At 46.5% G+C, this 14,795-nt stretch overlaps 1 pseudogene; it reads right to left on the bottom strand.

The window, feature by feature from the left end:
* Positions 1–2,297: 2,297 nt before the first annotated feature.
* LOC101052680 (CDKN2AIP N-terminal-like protein pseudogene) lies at positions 2,298–2,658 on the bottom strand (annotated as a pseudogene).
* Positions 2,659–14,795: the final 12,137 nt, after the last annotated feature.

Raw genomic sequence — 14,795 nt, forward strand, 5'->3', positions numbered from 1 at the left:
GATCTTGGCTCACCGCAACCTCCGCCTCCTGGGTTCAGGCAATTGTCCTGCCTCAGCCTCCTGAGTAGCTGGGATTACAGGCACGCGCCACCATGCCCAGCTAGTTTTTTGTATTTTTAGTAGAGACGGGGTTTCACCATGTTGACCAGGATGGTCTCGATCTCTCGACCTCGTGATCCACCTGCCTCGGCCTCCCAAAGTGCTGGGATTACAGGCTTGAGCCACCACGCCTGGCCTCTTTATTTATTTTTGATGTGGTTTTAAGGAGTGGAGGGTTTAATAGTCAAGAAAGATGGGAGAAGGCAGAAGATAAAAGCTCCCCCTTACACAGAGCAGGGGGCTCCAAAGCCAAGAGAGGGAACCCAGTGTGGGGCAGAAACCAGCCAGGCTGGAGGAGGCGATGTCTTATTTGCATAGGGTTCAGGGGATTGGTTTGACTAGGCATGTCATTCACATAGCCTGTGAAAAATCGGGCATGGTGGCTCCTGCCTGTAATGCCAGCACTTTGGGAGGCCGAGGCAGGCAGATCACCCGAGGTCAGGAGTTTGAGACCGGCCTGGCCAACACGGCGAAACCTCGTCTCTACTACAAATACAAAAAAATTACCCCGGCATGGTGGCACACACCTGTAATCCCAGGTACTCGGGAGGCTGAAGCAGGAGAATTGCTTGAATCCTGGAGGCAGAGGTTGCAGTAAACCCAGATTGTGCCATTGTACTCCAGCCTGGGTGACAAGAGCAAGATTGTGTCTCAAACAAAGAGAAAGAAAGAAAGAAAAATCTGACTGTCCCACCCTAGCCTTTTAACATGCAAATATAGAGCACCGTGATGCTGTACACACATGGGATATGTGAGGACCGCCACGTTGCCAGGAACTTGTGAGACAAGAGCAGGAAGGCCTAGCGAATCGGCATATTGGGTGGACCCAGTTTCTAATCGACTATATTTGCATATCAAAGGTTGCCCGCCTGGTTCTAACAGCCAAGGCTTTACAAGAAACTTTCCGGAGATGCTTTAAAAAATGAAAACTTCCCAAAGATCCCTTTCCCTCTCTACCTGCCTAAAGTAATTTCTCAATAAATGTCTACCACATTTCTTCCTCTGGCGATATCACACTAACTGCTTTAGGGGATTTGGGGTGACGACTCTTTCTGGCTACTTCCTGCTGAAAAGTGGTGTTGGATGGGGAACAGCAGCTAGGGCTTCTCCTGGGGTTGAGCTAAGGGTCCTCGGGAGAAGGGTGTGTCCATGTGTGTTCAGTTTGCAGCACCATTTGGAATTTGATTGCTTCTGTGAGTTGGGTGATCATCTCCTTTTGATGTCCCAAGATAAACTGGGAGCTTCCAGACCTGTTAGAAAGTGACATTCTTTACTGACCACAGGTTAGGAACCCTGTGTGGGACTGAGTAGGCAAGGTATGAGGCCAGTTCTCCCCAAGGGGCTTTTATTGGCTCTGCATGTCGAGCTTGATTCCTTAGAGGGAAAAACACCTTTTCAATCAAAGACTTGGTAAAAGAGCCAGTTTTTCCAACTGCATCTTGTTGACAAAGAAAAATGGATTTTTTTAATTTAAATTTTTATTTTTTTTGAGACGGTGTTTCACTTTTCTTGTCCAGGATGGAGCACAATGGTGCGATCTTGGCTCACTGCAACTTCCGCCTCTCAGGTTCAAACAATTCTCCTGCCCCAGCCTCCCGAGCAACTGGGATCACAGATGCCCCTACCATGCCCAGCTAATCTTTTCTGTATTTTTAGTAGAGACGGGGTTTCATTCTGCTGGCCAAGCTGTTCTCAAACTCCCGACCTCAGGTGATCCACCCACCTCGGCCTCCCAAAGTGCTGGGATTATTACAGGCATGAGCCACTGCACCAGCCCAAAAAGGTATTTTAAACAAAAATTCTGACATTTAAAAACTGAAAATATGAGCCCAGGAGTATGAGGCTGCAATAAGCCAAAACTGCACCTTTGTACCCCCACCTGAGTGCCAGAGTGCGACCTTGTTAACAAGAAAAAATACCCTGAAAATAGAAAAGAGGGCTTTTACAATGTTGATGAATACATCTTTAGAGTGCATGATTATAAATACATAAATAGACATCCATATTTTTACAGTGATAACTACTGCAAAAATGAGAATGTTAAAAAAGCCAATCTAGACAGTCTGTCTCATTCCACCTGCCTCCTTATGCTGGTAGTACTAGGAGTCTTAAGAGAGCCGCTGTGGTCTATGTCACATTCATCCCAGCCTCCTTCCCAATCCTGGAGCTGATGATGAAAATGTGATAAATCCTCTGGCTTAGCTTTGATGCTTTTCCATTAATTCACTTCTGCCAGTAAATTGTTGCAGGTCTTCCACTTGAAGCCCATCAGCCATTTTCATCACCTTGTCTAAAAGGTCTTTATTGTAACTGCAGCCCAGGAAGAAGTGGCTGGCTCAGACCATGGAGACAGCCCAGACATGGACAGCAGTTTGTCCGGGCGGCCACCGCTGTTGGGTGGGTCGCAGTAGTCAGGCAGGTGGCATAGGATGAATTCCATGCAGGCCTTCCATTGACTCTCACCTCTGAGTGGAAGTGGAACTGCTCTGAAAAGTCGGCCACTTGCTGCATTCCTGAGACCAGCTCCTCAACCGTGGCAGCCGCCTTGCCACCAACCATGGTGCCCGCCTCAGCCAAGGACCAGATAGCCTGCCACCTTCAGAAAAATGGATTCTTATTGCACTGATGCAAGCAACTATATTACCATAAGTTCAGAGTGCTCACAGATAGTTTCCAAATTCTAGAGGAACTCGGCAGAAAAAATAAACATACTCCGAATTTTGTTCACAGGAGTATACCTTACTCAATTATTAAAGGAAGTAAATAGTTTAAAATAAGTTTCCTTGACTCTGAAAAACAAAACAAGAATCAGCAATATTCTAATCAAAAGTCAAAAAGTTTTCTTTAACTTTCTGACTGCAGTCCAGTCAGTAACTCTTGTTTTGGTTGATATTTGTAAATATGTTAGTTCTTTATGAGTCCTGTACATTCTCTCACTATTCCAATGTTACAATCTTCAAAGCTATTAAAAACTTGCATTTGAGGGCACCTGTTAAAGTCCTTAATATAGCTTATTATAAACAATTGTCTGCCAAAGGCAAATTCCAGGATAGTTACAGTTAAAAACATGACTGACACAAAAGTCTATTTCCATGGTCTACAATAACTTTCCCCTTACTATGATTGATAGTATATACTTAGACATTAGAATTTTAGAAATCTCATACAATTTTGGAACATGTACTAGTACTATTCACCAAAATATAACTTAAAGAATATTGGAAATAATCTTGGCAATCTAATGTGACTAAACATATCAAATAATCCTGTTGAACTCTTTTCTGAATGTTTCAGAGGCCCTCCGAACCATCCAAAATCCAGGCATCAAGAAGGACAATTTCCAGATTGCCCTACGTTATCTTGCCAAAACGATGACTTAGAAGACAAAAACCTTTCATTAGCCTTTACTATGATATGAAAATTCTGTTAAAAGCCAAATTCATTAGTTTGTTAATGTTAACCGAAATTAGTTTAAATGAAACCTTATAGATCATTCTATCTAATCCTAACCAATTTAACCATGATCTTTACAAACCTTGTGTAACCCTTTTACTAAAGGGCAGATTAGTGTCTTAAGACCTTGTTGCATGCTTTTATTTCAATGCTCAATTTATGAAAAGACCATATAGATACTATGGGAGAAAACGTGTAGTGCTTCTACCACGCGTTTCATTGCAAGGCAACCCAAGGCCAATTGGCTTATTTTGTAATCAGCCCATTCCTGATGGGAGTCTCATCTCCCGCTGGGTTTTGGGGATGTTTCCTTATCTTCCAGGTGGCCAAGAGGGTGCTTCTCCGATTTATAAATACTATTAGCCATTGCTTACGTGTATTTTCTACCTGGTTATTAGACACAAAAGCACTTTCATAATGTGAAATAATTTCTGCTACCCCCAAAACTCAAAACTGTCAGATAACACAATGCAAAACCGAACAGAGCCTTTGATTTTGAGGGGGATCTATCTGCTTTTAATTCCTGGGGTTTCATGAGGAAAACAGAGGGTTTTTTTTCCCCAAGGCAGGGTCTGTGGAGCCTCCTCTGTCTTTCCCAAGGAGTCCCATGCCACCAGAAGCTATCTGAAGGCCTCTCATGCATGCATTAAGAGTGGTAAGACCAAAAAAAAAAAACAAAAAAAAAAAATGGAGAAGAATAATTCAGTCGACTGAGAAGAAAAGAGCTGACTTTTTCCAGAAAGACAAGATGCAATAAGAGAAAAACATAAAGGCCTCTTAAATATATCTATAGCTTGAATATTCACTTTTAATTAAGCTGACTGCTTTTTAAGAAAATCCTTTTAAATCCCTATTACTTGACTTTAGCCATGCCAAGCAGTTAAGATTTTCGGCTTTTGAACTTTACAGAAACTAACCTTACAGGTGAAACCGACAAGCCTTAATCAGGTTAGGACTTAACGGCAAGTGTACAGGATATTTTTAAAGGAGTGGCAGGCAGTTTTTGAAACTGTTACTGCAAAACTGTGACTGAGACAGTGAAAGAGATTTGACCCAAACAACTCCATTTTGTTTCCAGCTCCCAAGCTGTCCTGCCCATCCCTGGGCAGAGGCTGAACCAACTTTGGGAGGAGCTGGGTTTACAGGCTACAGTCTAAAACAAAGCAGACAACAGCTGCTTCCCAAGATATACTTCCCTCTTGCCTGGGGACCAGACCAAGACACTAGCCACAGAATTAGAAACCATGGCCCAGGAACCAGGCAGCTGAGGCTACAAGATCCTGACCCTCCCTAAACTGCTCTCAAGATCAGTGCTTAAGATATTTTGTAAACTCTGCCCTGATGGGTTAGCTGGAACCATCCAGATTGACAGACTGGCTTATGTGATTTTGTGGCCTTCACCCAGGAACTGACTTAGCTCCAAGAAGACAGCCACGATTGTAAAATGGCAGAGACTAAAACGATAACCATGTGGTTACAGGTCTTGTTCCCAAGGACATGAAACCAGATGGAGGCCTGAAGCCAAGCGCGCTACTGACATTTCATTGGGCTGGCTTGAACAGCAGGCTTATGGGGTTCTGGGCCTGCAGAGATCAGATACTCTTTCTTTGACAGAATCATGCAGAAAGACATGCAAAGCACACCAGATTGCTTATGGCTTAAGACCAACCTCACAAACCTTTTTCATTAATTATAAATTTAAGGAGAATATAAATAATGATCCTTACTATTTCTTTTACTAGTTTGCACAGGGAGAGAGAAGCCAAAAGCCCAACTCGTAAGAAATGTTTACCGTTTTGCCAGCATATCAGACTTCTGGGTTCCCTTCTCCCTAGCTCAACTCTAAGCCAAACATTTTAAGGTTTGGAAAATGAACTTTTCCTAGGTTGGAAAAACATTATAAAAGAGATAGAAGCCATTTAAAGCATGAAAGAAGGAAAAACACCATAGAAGGGAATTCCAGTTAGGGTTCTTAAAAGGGATTGCCTCTCTTCCTATTAGAAATGGTGTTGCCCTAATTTCTTTGCCTTCTTGCTGGCAATACTCTGGACCCCTCTGTGGTGACTGAGCAACCCCAGGCTTCTGGAAGAATTGGCAAAACCTGAGCTAGCTGCAATAACAAGAAGAAATTGTTGTTGATTTTTAACCTGCAAATTCTCTTAGAATTTGGTTTCCCTGAAATGAGTTATTTGCTTTGTGGTGCTTGTTACTTACTGTATCGATTATATTTGAGAAAATGAAGAATACTGTGAAATGCTGAGATGTGACTTGTGACTTTGGCTCTGCTGAGATAAAACTTGTAACTCTGGCTGTGCTGAGCTTTTCTGATAACAACAGGAACTCTGTGAAAGGGACTAACCACATAGCTTGACTGCCAGAGAGAGAAGACAGCACGTAACGGGCTTCTAGTTGCAGAGAGCCTATAAACAGACGTCTAATGGAGAGGCCTGTTACCTAGATCGCTTTCCCAGGAAAGGCATGTTGATTCCCTGAAAAGGGAATGTGACCCTTATGGAGAGCCTATAAACGGACGCATGAGGGGCGTCTGTCTCTGTGGTTAAGGATGTAAAAGTCTTTCTTCTTCCACTGCTCCCCCAGGCCTGCAGGGGCGCCCCCCTTGCAGTTTTTGTGGTCAGGCTGGTTGTCCTGTGTCAGATCCTGTTCCCCGCAGCTGTGAGCCCAGTGTACTCTTGCTGATAATCATAAGTTTATGTTTAACCTGTTTTTGCTAAGGTGTATGATTTCTATGCGGACACACAGAAAGTTATCTTTACATTGTTCTGCTTTTATAATACCACGTTGTGATTTTTGTGCCTCAGTTTTTGCAGGCGTATTTTTTTTCTTTTGTATAATTATCACTGAAACTTTGTGTAACCTCGCTCCCCCTCCCCTACTGAAAGAGCATAATAAAACACTGAGGTTTTCAAGGGAATGTCAGACTTCCACGGAGCAGCATTAGGTGATGTCTCCCCGGGCCCAGCTTTAAGGAAAACTTTTTCCTTGTCTCTCTTTCTTTCTTTTTCACTGACCACTCTGTCACTTTGAGAGATCTTAAACCCACATTGATATATTGGGAGCTGGTCTCGCCAATATCTTCTCTCTTTATTTTTCTTTTTCCTTTTGGCTTACTATAGGAGACATATTGCTTATCACCAAAATTCTCTTCTGCTTGCAGAGCTGCCTGTTTTAGCTGCAGTGAGGATTTGACTTAGCAGCAACATAACATCCCTCTGTGTGACATCAAATACCCGAGTTAAATTCTGGAAAGCTTCTATGTACCTATCAGAGTCATTGGAAAATTGGCCTGAGTTTCTCTTTGCTTGCCTAAGGTCCTGCAATGAGAAGGGAACTTGAAGAGCCTCAACTAAGCAGGACCCTCAGATGATCCCTCTGAAAGTTACTTTTTAAAATTTTGGGCAACTATTTTCTCTGGGCCTGCCCAATATGATTGCTAAAAGAGCTGGCGTGACGTTCCAATGCTTGCAGAAGTTTAGTAGGAATGCCATGCTCTTGTGCAAAAGAAGATGAGTTGCTTTCTTTACAGTTCTGAGGTTAAGGAAGTTTCCGTTTTTCAGAGCTCACTCTAGAGGGCTGCAAGCTGAAGATCATTTATTGCCCATTTAGAAAAAGAAGCAAGAATAAAAGCATCCTGTTAGTCTCCTTCCTTTCCGTATGACCCAGAGTGGAGGAGAAGACAAGGAGCATCCTCTGAATGTCTTACCTCCTGGTTTCTGGATTCCAGAAGTTTCTTAAATTTTCCCCCCTACCCATGGTTGTAGGTGTGGTCCTCCAAGCCATGAGACAGGATGAACTAAGTGATGGGGCTAACCACGGGACCCACACAGCCTTAGTTTACCCGCCTTGTGTGATTTCCCTTTGACTTCCTAGAACCCGTGTGATTTGCCTGGCTCCCGGAAAAACGAATCTCTGGAGAGACCGTGTCGTCTTTGGCAAGGCTCCTTTAACGGAGGCAATGTGCTAGATTGCCTGCTATTATGGCACGTGCTAAAGCACTTACTCTAAAACAGTTCTGGTTAACTTCCAAACTTAAAACTTCCTTGCTAATTAAGTACTATCTTAATTGGAGACAAAATAGATGCCTTAAAATAATACAGAAATTGCAGGGCGCGGTGGCTCATGCCTGGAATCCCAGCACTTTGGGAGGCCAAGGTGGGTGAATCATGAGGTCAGGAGGTCGAGACCATCCTGACACTGTGAATCCCCATCTCTACTAAAAATACAAAACATTAGCTGGGCGTGGTGGCACGTGCCTGTAGTCTCAGCTACTCAGGAGGCTGAGGCAAGAGAATTGCTTGAACCTGGGAAGCTGAGGTTGCAATGAGCTGAGATTGCGCCATTGGACTCCAGCCTGGGTGACAGAGCAAGACTCTGTCTCAAAAAAAAAAAAAAAAAAGAATGTAGGAATCGAATGGGACAATATGGGGACTAAATTGGCTGCCAACAACATTTTACTCCTAACTGTTAAAAGCAGAAACTTCCCATTCTCAGAAGAGGCCTAGAGCCTGATTTCTACTAGGTGGCTTAGAAATACCATGTGCTTGCCAGAGAAACCATAGAGAAAGCTGTTGAGTTACTGCCTGTTGCCATTTGCCATCTTTTCTAATGAACCTGTTTCCCTGAACTGTAAAGATTCCTGCACATTAGACACTCAGAGAAAGGGTAGAGACCGCGGATATAAAGAGAAAGAAAGTTTGGTGACAGGGTAGCTGCAAGAGAGCCTCAAGATTAAAGGACAGATTAAAAGTTGAAATCCGCTCCATGCTCACCAGTCTGATGACTGAATTTCCTTTCACGGCAAATGCACCAAAATGATACAGCTCCGATGAGCAGAGGAACAGCAGGGCTCTTGTCTCACATCGAACTGAAAAAAACCACAGGGACACACGCGGAGTGGTTTTAAGGAGTGGAGAGTTTAATAGGCAAGAAAGAGGGGAGAAGGCAGAAGATAGAAGCTTCCTCATACAGAGGCAGAGGGAGAGGGGCTCCAAAGGCAAGAGAGGGAACCCCACCCATTTGTTCTTTCTAAGAGAAGAGGAAGGGAAGGAAGAGACGTATGTGATGGTCAAGAACTCAGGTGCTGAGGCCAGACTATTCTGAGTTTGACAACTGGCTGTGCCACAAGCTGTGTGACCTTGGGAATGTTGCCGAACCCCTGTGAGCCTTAGTTTCTCCATCTGAAATGTGGCACTGATAATGCTTCTTTCACTGGGGACCTCTGAGGGTTCAGCTGTTCAAAGTCTGTAAAATACCTGACATAGAGGAATCCCTTAATTAATGGTAACTAATAATATCGTAAGTAGTTTGACTCTTACGGTCCAAGCTGTTTTTTTTCCCTCACCTACTTGACCATACTCATATTCAGACCCAGCTCCTCCTGGAACTTACCTATGACATACATTGTGCTAGACACAGACTCAGAAATGAATACCATCAGCTATACATGAAGTACTATGTGGAGCTTAAATAAATGAACAAGGTATTTGCAGACTTCCACCCCTCTCCCCTCTCATCCACCAGCACCTCGCCTGTCTCACATGCAGACACTCCTAACTAAAATGACCCATTTCCTATATTTCCATAGAGAGATCAAGAGAAAGGAGGGCCTGTGCCATACCAGGCCTGTACCTACATGAAGGCAAGGGACTGTTGCCACAGGGAGGGGTCTTTGGGGCAGAGGCAGCTCACAGGGTGGGGAGGGACAGCAGGGCTCCCTGAGCCAGGACCTGGATGCCCACAGGACAAGGACAGGCCTCCCAGTGACCAGGGCAGGGCAGGATCCAGCCAAGACAGGGAAGATGGGAGGGCCTGCTTTCTGGGCCCTGGGCTCAAGCTGCTTGCTTGCAGTTTCTTTCTCAAGGTGAGTCAGACATTTACTGCCCTGAACAGGGCTTGTTCCCAATGGGCCCCCTATTCGAGAGTAGATATGCTTTATTTAGGAGTTCTTCAAGTGCATGTAGCTTAATAGACTATCTAATAGCTAATCTGAGTTTCCATCCAACGATCTATCTCGTGTTGAACCAGAGATCATGTCTCAAATCTGGTCTCCCTGCTGAAATTGACAGCACACAATCTGCCAAGCCTGGAAGAAGAAAGAATAGAAGCCTTATTACTGCCAGCATTGTTTGCACTTATAAACCCAATGCTATAAATAGGAACGGTGAGGAGAAGAGTCCTCATGCTTCTGAAATGGAGATGATTGATTGATTTTCTAATATTGATCATTTGCAAAACAATACTCATATATATTGCCGAGACTGACGCCACAAGTCAACACGATAGTGGGCCACATCACTTTAGGGACACCTCTCATCGCACCCAGTACTGTTCCCTGTTACCTGCGGATTCACCGTGCCCCTGGTGTGACACACCTGCAGGAAGGTGAGCGAGACAGCGCAGATGCACAGAGCCTGTATGTTTCTCACATTAGAAACGCGAAGAGGTGAGGCTGCATTTCCTACTTGTCAAGTGCTTATGCTTAATTGGGCCAGAAATACTCTCTGGTTCCTGCTTCTGCAAGACAGATCTTGGCTGTCACTAAGCATCTGTGGTACCCGGAAGGGACAAATGGAGTTCTGTGGGCTGGAGGCTTTGAGAAAGAGCAGATTTTTTCCCTTCATGCCAATTACGTGTGTGGCATTTGGTTTTCTTTGTGTGTCCCAACCTTTGGCCCTGGGGCTGACATTCTGAGCACGCCTGTGTCCCCGGCACTCTGCCCCCACCATGATGAGCAGGAGGCCAGCTGAACCCCTGGGACTGCAGGTGTTAGAGCAAGAGGATTCCCAGCAGGGAGGTGGCCGCTTAGGGAAGCTTCCAGAGGCAAGGGAGGTGGGATCTGAAGGGGTGAAGAGCATGGATTGAAGGGAAGAAGGGAGGGCAGGCAGGGAAGCTGTGGGAGCAAAAACAGGGTGGTAGCACACGAATGCATTCACTTGTTCAATAGTATTTATTGAGCACTTACTGTGTGCCACGGTGATCAAGGCAGACCCTGTTCCTGCTGTCAGGGGGAGAGAGGCAGACAACAATCAGATGCCCAGGTTTGGTGCTATCTGCAGTGAAATGTGCCCCTTGAAGAAACCAGTGCAACGTAAAGGGTAAGGAAAGGAGCAGGGGGTAGGTTTGGATGGGGCAGCTGGGGCAGAGTGAACTAGACCAGCAGGGCATTTGGAGGACCAGGCAAGGGTGTGGCTGGCGAGATGCGGGCTTGGGGACCTGCGTGTAGGCTAAAGAGTGTGGGTGGGACCTGGTGGACAGTCATCCTTGACGGTACCCACAGGGGCGGGGCAGGGGACTGCTGGATGTTCCGGCCAAGCCCTCTGCCCTGTGAAGGAATTCATTACCTTACTCCATGCCAGTCCTTCAAGCCAGCACGGAGGTGTCAGTATGTGGGAGCAACCAGGGATCCCTCCACCATTTAACAGAGGTGGGACCAAGCCCAGAGCAGGGATGTGACTCACCCGGGGCCACTCCCCCAGAGTGGAGGCAGGAACTCGGGTCTCCTGACAGCATTTTCTCTGGCCGGGGAGTGAGAGGGAAGGGTAGCTCCGGCCTTGCTCAAGGAGGTAGAAGGCGAGGGGAAAGGCCAGGCCCTGGAGCTCCTGTGGAGGCATGATGTGGCATTGCCATCTGACCAGAAAGCAGAGGCGCCACCATGGTTCCCTCCCATCTCTCGTTTGCCTTCCTCTATTGCTGCCTCTGTCTTCTCTCTAAAGCCCTTCCTGTATTTTCCACGCAGGGGAATACAGGTGTGATGCAGGTGGTCAGACACGGGACTGTGCCCTAGGCCGCCTCTGATGGAAACTCCGAGGTTCTATGACTTCCCTGAGAGCTCCTCTGCCAGGAAATGCCAGCCTCAGCCTAGCACAAGGGGGAGCCTGACCCTGCGGGGTGAGTCTGTGGGCCCCGCATGCATGGACGTTGCAGGGGCGCTCCTGAGGCCAGGGCCGGGCACTTGCGAGGCGGGTGCGTGGTTTGACTTTCTCTGCTCATTGAGCCAGGCCTGGCTCTGGTGGAAACTGCTGGCGTCATGAAGGGCCTACTGACTTCATCACAGGCCCGGGCCAGGCCGACTCTGGCATTGTAGCTGCCTGCTGGAGTGATCCTTCAATCCACATGGAAGCCTGAAAGCCTCTCCTTAGAGACATTAATTAGCCCCCAATTAATGCTGGGCAGAAGCTCACCCAGATAGAGAGCAGGATTAGCTCCAGCTCTGGAGGCTGCCACCCATTTATCTGCTAACTGCCCAGGAAACCAGGAATAGGCAGTAAAACAGCTCAATGTGGAAATTAAAGGGCCTTTGGAGGTTTGCTGATTTCTTTGGCCTGTCATTGAGGACTGTCCCAAATCCCAGCAGCGCCAGCTGTGTCTCTGGCTCTCTCCCACTCCTCACCATGGCCTAATCGTGGTGCCCGGAGAACTCTGTCAAGAGCATGTTGGCTCTGATCTACAGCTTTGGAAAGCTCAGGAGGGTGCCTCCGTGAATGGAGATGCCAAGGTTTTTCCCTAAGACGTCTCCTCGGTGGGCTGTGCAGGGGTTTCTGAGGTGTGTGATGCTGTCACGGTGCCCCCTCCATCCCTCTGTTCCCAAGAAAAGGACCTTGTTGTCAAAAGGCAGCAGGGGTTTGGGTTGGGGTTGGGGGAAGAACAGAGAGGCAGGAGAGGAAAGCAGGATGTGGTTCAGTGAGTGTGGGTGTCATGCCACAGGCAGGTCCCGGGCACCCACACCTACTGCCTGAGCACTTCCAGGATGGAGCAGTGTATAAGGCATGCACCCAGTCCTAAGGCTCACAGCAGAGCGTGGCAGCCAGCCCTTCATATCGCAGGCAGAGAACCATAGCCGAGCCACAGGCTGCCCCGACCCCGGAGGAAAGCTGGACGTCGGCCAGCTCACTTAGCCCTCCTTTTCTTTATATCAGCCCCAGGCACATGCTCTCAGGAGGCCAGTATCCCAGGGTCTGTTCAGGGAAGAAGGACAGGGGCAAGGGACTCTCCGCGTCATAGGAAGACAGTGTGAGGTGATGGGTGACCCATGCATTCTGCCCCAGCAAACCCCAGACCAGGAAGATTCTCTTGAGCAGAGCAGGGCAGGGCAGGGCAGGGCAGGGGTATCTTTTACTCTACTTTAAGGAGATAAAAGTGGGAATAGGAAAGAAGAGAAGGTAAGGGCAGTGAAAAAAAGGGTGTATGAGGTGGACACCCTCCCTCTCCTGACCCCCACCAGCACACATAGATACAGACAGAGGGAAAGGAAGGGGTGAGAAAGGAGACGGGGAGCCTGGAGGAGGATAGAAGGACGCGTGACGGGCTAAACATTCGTTCCTTAATAACCACTCCAGCTTGAACCACAGAGCAAATTGTTGGCCCTTATCACCGCTTTTGAAATACCATGATTGTCAGCAAACATCAAGAGTTTTCTCTGCTGGCTGTTCGGCTCAACGCTGCGGAAGAGAAAGCTGCCTTGGGCACACTGGCAGTCTCTTTGGGAGAGAACTGTGTTCAAGTCAGTCCTCAACCACGGTGGGAGTCACACAATGGACGGATTAGTCAACCAAGAGCATGCCTTTCCTGATGAAAAATGACTTGTCTGTATTACAGTATTTCGGCATTAAAAAAAGAGATCTCTTGGAAGTTTGAAAAAAAGGGTTAGGTTTAGGTAGTTTCCTTGCGCTGGAAGGAACAGGGTCATTTCTCCATCCACCATGACACGGCAGGTGCTCCAAGCCAAGAACCGGAGGGGGCTGGCGTGAGCACTCCCTGTCGCCACCTTTACGGTTCACAGTGGCCCCAGAGTTTGAACAGGCAAAGGGAACCACTTAATTTAGAGTGGCCTACACTGTCTGTCATCTTGCAGCTGGGCAATTTAAGTCCCCAAATTATTTCATCTCTTATGATATTGTCAGCATGTGAGGCACGTCCGAACAGCTTCTTATCCTATACATTCAGGACCCCAGCACTTAGACCACCAGCCTGGCTGCTCAGAAGATGTGGGGTGCTGAGCCACGCGCCTCTTTTCCTGGCTGGAGGCATCTCTACTTTTAAAAAGCTGGGAACATATCATATTGCAAGAAGCTATGCAAACAGATTGTTAAAGGAACACAGATTACTAATGGAACTTTAAGACCCATATATAACAAATTTATTCTACTACATATTCAATGTTATAGGAAGCCATTTAAAACATTGAGTAAAACATTGCGAATAAGAAAGTTCACGTAAGTGGTGGTCTTCAGTGCTTTAACCCTTTCCCCGTGTATTGCTTTGTCCCCCTCAGAGGCTCCTGCCATGCCCTGCCCTCCGGAATTAGTTGGTCCTGTCCTGGGTTCAGGGATGTCCAGAGTACAGCCCAGCCTCTGGGTGCCAGTGCAGCAGGGACCCCTTCAACCTGGATCTAGAGTCTGGAGCCTGCTCCTGCAGTTCCTGAGCCCAGGGCTCCCCTTGCAACCTGATTTAGTGATGAAATCTTTTTTTTTTCTTGCTCTGTCATCCAAGCAGGAGTGCAGCGGTATGATCTCAGCTCCCCTCTCCCCTCAGGACTGAGATCCTTGGCCAGTGGAAGACGAGTTCTCTTCCCCAAGGATGTCCAAGCATTGCTTGGCATTAGGCTAGCCATCTTGGCTGGCACGTGGCCTGGCTTTTGGAGAATAGGATGCCACCTGCCTCATCCTGAGCCCTCAGCCAGGGTCTGATGATGATGTAATGATAACCATGACACGAATAGCTGCCACCTGTACACACATTGCCTTTTTTCACTTTTCTTTTTTAACTTTTTGTGATGAAAAAATATCAAACATATACAGAAAAAGAGAGAAAGAATAGTAAGGAAACTTCATGTATCTGTCTGTTACCCAATTTCAACAATTACTAACTTTTAGCCCATCTTGTTTTCTCTATTCTACTCATTTTTGTTGCTCATTCGTTTACTGGAGCATCTGAAAGCAAACTTTAAATATCTCACATTTCAGTTATAAATGCACAAATACTTTCAGTCATTTTGAATTAATAATGAACATACATATATAAAAACCACCAAGACATAATCACACCTAGCATAAACTAATTTAATTGTCTTTACATCATTATCTTTTATCAGTCAGTCTGTCCAAATCAGGTGTCAAAGTCTACACGGCCATTTAACTAACCCTTTTAAGACGCCTCCATTCCTGCAGTCTGCAGCAGCCTGCTCTCTCCTTTTCCATGCCTACAGTTTGTTAGAGAACCTAAGTGAT

The sequence above is a fragment of the Saimiri boliviensis genome, chromosome 14 (assembly GCF_048565385.1).
Source record: "Saimiri boliviensis isolate mSaiBol1 chromosome 14, mSaiBol1.pri, whole genome shotgun sequence".
NCBI lineage: Eukaryota > Metazoa > Chordata > Mammalia > Primates > Cebidae > Saimiri > Saimiri boliviensis.